The sequence below is a fragment of the Adiantum capillus-veneris genome, chromosome 13 (genome assembly GCF_014529385.1).
Source record: "Adiantum capillus-veneris isolate H3 chromosome 13, ASM1452938v2, whole genome shotgun sequence".
NCBI lineage: Eukaryota > Viridiplantae > Streptophyta > Polypodiopsida > Polypodiales > Pteridaceae > Adiantum > Adiantum capillus-veneris.
Genome location: NC_140943.1, coordinates 44,485,988 through 44,492,407, shown reverse-complemented (window position 1 = coordinate 44,492,407; position 6,420 = coordinate 44,485,988). Strand labels below are relative to the sequence as shown.

Here is a 6,420-nt window from a genome sequence, read left to right as displayed (position 1 = left end):
AATCATGGCTCACGACATTTAGGTGATACAGGCATACATGGCTTCCACCTCCAAGACTTTCAAGTGTGCATGCACGTATAAATGTGCATTTACACCTGAAGGATATCAAATGTCTTTGGGAGAGAAAGGTCACCGATACGCATTTCAAGAATAGTTATAGATGACACTATGTGGTGGCCCGAGAATATGGCTTTAGTGCTTTTGAAAATTGTATATCTCCAAGGATGCTAAGTGATAGGCTTGCTGTGATTAAAAGCCTATCACTTAACGTGACTCAGCGTATCTATGACTTAGCGTCATGTGAATTAGTGTATGTGGTACTACAACCTTTGCCACTAGCATCATGTGCAAAAGTGTTTTTTTGAGTCACTATAGTCCGTGTAACCATGGCTCGTGACATTTAGGTGATACCTGCATACATGGCTTCCACCTCCAAGACTTTCAAGTGTGCATGCACGTATAAATGTGCATTTACATTGGAAGGATATCAAATGCTGAGCAGAAGCACCTTTTTTCAACATAGAAAACAGGAGGCACTCCATAAAGCTCACCCAGATGTCCATTACAACAGAAATTTAGAAGCCCTTCAAGGTCAATCACCTAATGCGAATGAGCTTGATAGTACACCACCTCTCCAGAGTGCATCTGACAATGACACCACATGAAGAATGTGGTGTACATGTTCTGCATTTTGCCAGGGTGGAAAATATGTTGGGATAATGACATTTTTCAGGCATGCACAACTAAGGAGTGTTGCAGGCAATCTAGCAAGTGAGCTTGGGTTTGTAAATCGAGATGGTGTGGAGGTAAGACACTTTGATGACAATATACCAAACGTGGAACCATCAGATGCTTCTTTGAATGTGGAAGAGGGCTTTGAAGAGGGCATAGAGGTGAGATCGGCAAGTACAACTGGAGCAGGTGAAGACTGCCAACAACCCAAATGTCCAGATCATCCACCACTTGGAATTGCAATTTTATCAAAGATCATTCAATTCCAGACATTATGGGATGAATATCAGGTTCCCATTAGCGGTCAAGACGAAATGCTTCGTCTACTATCTGGTGACATGGGTGGGGCAAAAATAGGCAAGCATGACTCCAGTAGGGAGGATCCAAGCCTAAGCCAAATGTTGGTTCGACTTGAACATGATTGGAATGGTTTTTTGTTTGATAACTATAGAGTGTCTGCTTGCTGGGAGCAATTGCAATCGCTATTTCAAGGGCTTGGTATGGTACAACCAGAGTTTATCCATGATTTTTGGGATGGTGCAAAATGTCGTATAGTCCATCACTTTTGGGACCCATGTGCCACATTGGAGCTTCCAGTTATCTGTACAACCCCAGGGTGTAAAAAGGTGTACACAAAATTTCCTCCTTCATCCCGTCCACAGGAGATTCAACAAGGGTGGAATGAGCAGACTCAAGAATATATTTTCGTATGTAGAGATTGTCGCAGACGTGTAGTCTCTAATAAGCGATTGATTGAGGTATGGTTTTAGAAATATTGGCATGCTATTTTTATTTACTTTTTTCAATTTTTTGATTATTTTCATATGGCATAATAATTTTCCAGGGAGATCCCCGTAACCTGGCACTTCTATTGCATTGGGATGGATTCCAATCCTCTCGCACCACACAGAAAGATAGTGGGGTTGTAGAGATAAGAATTTTGAACATGGGCAAGTCTTCCAATGTTAGTGTACTCCCAGTACTGTTCCTCCCATTTAGCTCCAAGAAAGTAGCCCGAAACAATAGTGGTCTATTTGGTGCTTTTCTACGTCCACTTATGGAGCAGTTGCAAGACTTGTTCATGTCAGGAATAAAAGTACACTACAACTATGATGTCAAGAAAATATTTGGCATGGGAACTGAACGGAAACAAACATGCATATTACGCGGGATGCTTATGATGGTCAGTGGAGACCATCCTGCCCAATGCAAAATAGGACTCTTCAAGGACGGTGGCAAGGAGGGTTGTCGAAGAGATAAGCCCAAACCAACTCTTGATGCTAGTAGTCCAATGTATAGAGGGCGATATGTTTATGATGACAATAGACGACAAGCAAGATATCCACCAACAAAACGCTCCATTTTGGAAATGTCCAATGCAGTAGCTCAGGCCAGAAGAGCAACCTCTCAAACTCAAAGAGAGACTAATCTTGCACATGCAAGACTATCTGGAGAGTCAGTGTTATGGAAGTTCTTTGACTTATATGGATTTGACTTGTCACGTGACTTGGTGTATGATACAATGCATGTTCTTCCATTGAATTTGTTCAGTAAGTATACATCAAATGTCATGCGAGGATTGCAAAATGAATCGAAAAAGAAGGTGGATGAATGTTGCAAGCTTGTATACAAGCTTGTACCACCATCAATTCGCAATGGCAAGTGGCCACACACTCCTAGCAAGTACTTTGAAGGTTTTAAGGCAGAGGAAAATCAAAAATTTGTTCAGTGGTGTCTGCCATATGTATTGAGTGTCATCAACGAGGTATCAAGACCCATGTATGAGCTTGGTCTTCTCCTAATAGACATTGCCCACACATTTTACAATTTTAGTCGTGAAAAGGGTTGGACCAAGGAGAGTATCAAGATAATGCGATCATTGTTCTCATCTTGGCAAGTAAGGAGCGAGGAATTCTTTGGTCCAAACTCTTCACCATTGGAGCATGTTGCTGGGAATGGGGAATTGCTTGATGACATTATCAGGCATGGATCTCATGATGTATATTGGTGTTACATTTTTGAAAGGATGGTCTCCATATACATGGGAGTAAAGACAAATAAAAAAAATAATGAGATAACTTATGTCCACTTTTACAAGCGCGTTTTTTTTACATGGGTTACTTGCATGCTTCAAGAGGAGAAGGATGGGTTCGTGCTGCACGAGAGGAATTTGTCATTCTTACACCAAAGGTTGATACTACCAGATGATTTCACTCTACTGCATCCTATGAGTCCACAATGCTCTATCTTCCATGAAAAAGGGCTCTTGGAACTCTCATCTCTAACAAGAGCCAGGGAGCTATGGCATAAGATTTTGGCAGATTATGAACCGGCTTACTCCCACAACATGATTAGAGCCAAAGGGATTGGTATAACCAAGAAGAAACGCACAAAGAGATTCCTTTCAGATGAGGAGAAAAGGTACTTTCAGCAACTGTGGGCGATGACAGTTAGTGAAGGTGAAAATACTCTTGTCACAACCTACCAAAAGATACTTTACCAGGGTGAGGCTTTTAAAGTCGGTGATCATGTGACTGTAAAGCAGGACAATGGTGATACTGATGCTCTTCCTGTAGGGCATTGGAAGTCCAAAATAAAAACATTGTTCTCTATCGAGCACAATGGTCAATATTATTTGTATTTTGGGGCAGAGTATTATAGACAATACATATCCTCACACAATGGGGTTGACGAACTAATAGTTCATCATGCAACTGGAATGAGCATTGTACAACAACAAATTATGCCGTACACTTGGGATTGTGTAAGACCAATCTCATCTTTGATGCATAAGTTCATACCTCTTCCGTTGACACGTAACAGGCTAGTAGCATATGAGGTGAAGGATTTGATTCAAAGAAAGCGGCTTACAACTCTCGGAGAGGTCGAACATGCACCCCCTTGGTTAGAGGTTGGTGATATTGTTCTAGCAACCAAAAGTGATGGTGAAGATGATCTTGTACACGCAGTTGTTAGACAGATTGACCACCAGGGCAAAAAATGCAAATTAGCTTGGCTAGTACATGATAGTCTTGATCATTGTACATGGATTCTACAAAGCCAGCAGTACGAAGAGAGAGATTGGAACTCATGCAAAGTAGTGATACATGACTTTATTGTAGTTAGTAGGACGTGTATGTCTTCAAGAAGTGGTGCACAATTAAATTTGCCAGTAGTTTGGAGATGCACAAGTGCTTAGCCTTTGATGTATCAAACATTAAAATACTTTAATTGATTGGAAAAATATTTTGCTGTGGTATGACTTGTGACATTGTAGCTATTACATGGCTTCTCCATCTGAAACAATGTCTCTCAAAGAGACAATAGCAATGCTAGAGAAACGGGTAAAAGAGCTAGAATCAAGTGGTGGAGAGTCCTCTAAGGCTGATCATAAGAATAGTAAGGCAGCTGGAAGATTGTCTCAACGGCAAAGAAAGGCTATACAACTTGCAAAGGAAGACACATTTGAAAAACCAGTTCCGACATATGAGCAACTCTTTCGCTTCCCACTCAAGAAAAGTGATAGAGATCCATCACTATTGTATGGAAAAGAGTTCCTTGCAAAGTATTACTCTGACAGTGTACATGCAGTCCATTGCTCCAATCTAAGAGCTGTTAGAGGTTGGATGAAAGCATTTGATTCCAAGCTTTGTGACCTACGGCACAATCTAGAGGGGAAGGATGAACTTATGAGCTTCCGATTCAAGAGCACCATGCATGATGAAATTGAGGAGGTGATGTTCCATGGTGTAGAGTACCATTGGAAAGTGGAGGACATCTACACATTTTTCTTGCGTCACAGGCAAGCAAAGCGAAAGAATGAAAATAAAAACTCAACACTGGTCAATACCACAAATTTAATATCTGTAAGCCACATTATCATTATTTTTTCATTGTTTTTAGCTATCATAATAAGATTGATTATGTGAAGTTGTGCACTATAGGGAACCGACTTAGTGAATGCAAAGGTGGAAGACAAAGAAAAACAGCTTGTGGGAGTTTCTACATTCTTTATTTTTTTTGTTTATTTTTAATTATGTTATACATGAATTGTAGATCGAGGAAAATCATTTACAACCTATCAATGAGGAAGTGTATCATCCTCATATTGACTTTGAGAAAGACCAGAATTATTCAGAGGCAATTATCACTGGCGTGCAAGTTGAAGCCCTTCTAGATGTATGTCTTCTCAACTGATACTATGTTGAATTATTTTGTACACTTTCTTTAATCTAGTTATTTACTATTAGGATGTATAAGAAGAGTATGAGGCTCTACCTTCAAATGGTTCTTTCTTGGCTCTTATTGAAGATGCCACAAAGGTATGTCTATGTTATTGTCCTTTACAATAATTAAACTAGCTATGTATTTAATGTGTTTTATTTTGAGAACATGCAAAGGTTGATCTCATTAAATAACAAATGGATTTTGATAGCTCTCATGAGGAAAATCAAGTGGATGTGAGCTCTAGAAAGAGCAAGCGTGCACCTAAGGTTTACTCACATCTTTTAACTTTATATGCTTCATATCCTTGTATGCTTTGAGCTTTAACTTAACTTTTTTGATGCAGTGGAATCAAAAGATGATGGATATGATGCAAACTAAAAAGGCAAAAAAAGATTGCACCAAGAAAAAGGTAGTTGTTATCTATTGCCCAAAATTTCATAGTCTAGAGCTCTAACTGAACTTTTATGCTTTCAATTTTCTATGCATACAGAGTGTACTGAAGAATGTTCTTAATGAGAGTATTACTCTTCAAAACACAAAGGCCTTCAATGAACTCTCAAATGGGTCTCATGAATATGTAAGGAGATTGACTTTAGTTGTACTCATCTTTTGGCATGGATTAAGCTTTTTCAATTAAGTAGTGACTTTTTACAATTGAACTTTTATTTAGGATATGAACTTTGATAAAGACGACCAAGAGACGATTTTAATCAAGTTTTTAGAGGTTCCAACAGTTGATGCATTGTATATTACGCTAAAGGCTAGTTTCAATCTAGCAAAGCGTAGTACGGATTTCACAGGAGATTGTCAAGAGCAAAGTGTGGAATATGGAATGCGCTCATCATTTGTAGTGTACCTTTTGGCCACAAACAAAGTTAGAATTTCCAAATGTGACTCTTCTCCACTAAGTGTGGATGATGTAATTGTGATTGAGTGATGTTATGCTAATTTGATTATCTTAATGTAACCTTGAGACCCAAAGAAAGGGTGAACATTCTTGCATCAACTATTTTCAATTGTTAAATTTATGACTTACATTGAATTCTTCAAAAAGCTACTATGAGTTACTCTTATATGTTGCTCTTTTCTTATGAGGTAGTCTCTGCTCCAAATACCCATGCATAATGAGTTCGATGCAAAGATTTAATTTCTTTGATGCAAGATCTACAACATATTTGTGAGAGTTGTTATTATAATATTATTATTTTAATTATAAAATCAATAAATTTGTATATGATAAAAAACTTAGATTTAGGTTATTCACTTATGTGACTCTTTTTGTCTAGCTATTGTATATAAAACTAACGTGAATATTACTATATAGATTTTCTTCCATTCCAATTACTATGTAGTTTTTTCTTGTGCATATGTTGGTCAAAAATCTATATAGTTTTTTTTTCGTGCGTGTTGGTCAAAAAGCTACATAGTTTTATTATGTGGGTCATTTTTATTGCATATATA

The 6,420-nt window shown here is 38.3% G+C and overlaps 2 pseudogenes; both read left to right on the top strand.

The window, feature by feature from the left end:
• Positions 1–2,101: 2,101 nt before the first annotated feature.
• LOC147443895 (uncharacterized) lies at positions 2,102–3,641 on the top strand (annotated as a pseudogene).
• Positions 3,642–4,016: 375 nt separating this feature from the next.
• LOC147443894 (uncharacterized) lies at positions 4,017–5,540 on the top strand (annotated as a pseudogene).
• The last annotated feature ends 880 nt before the right edge of the window (positions 5,541–6,420 follow it).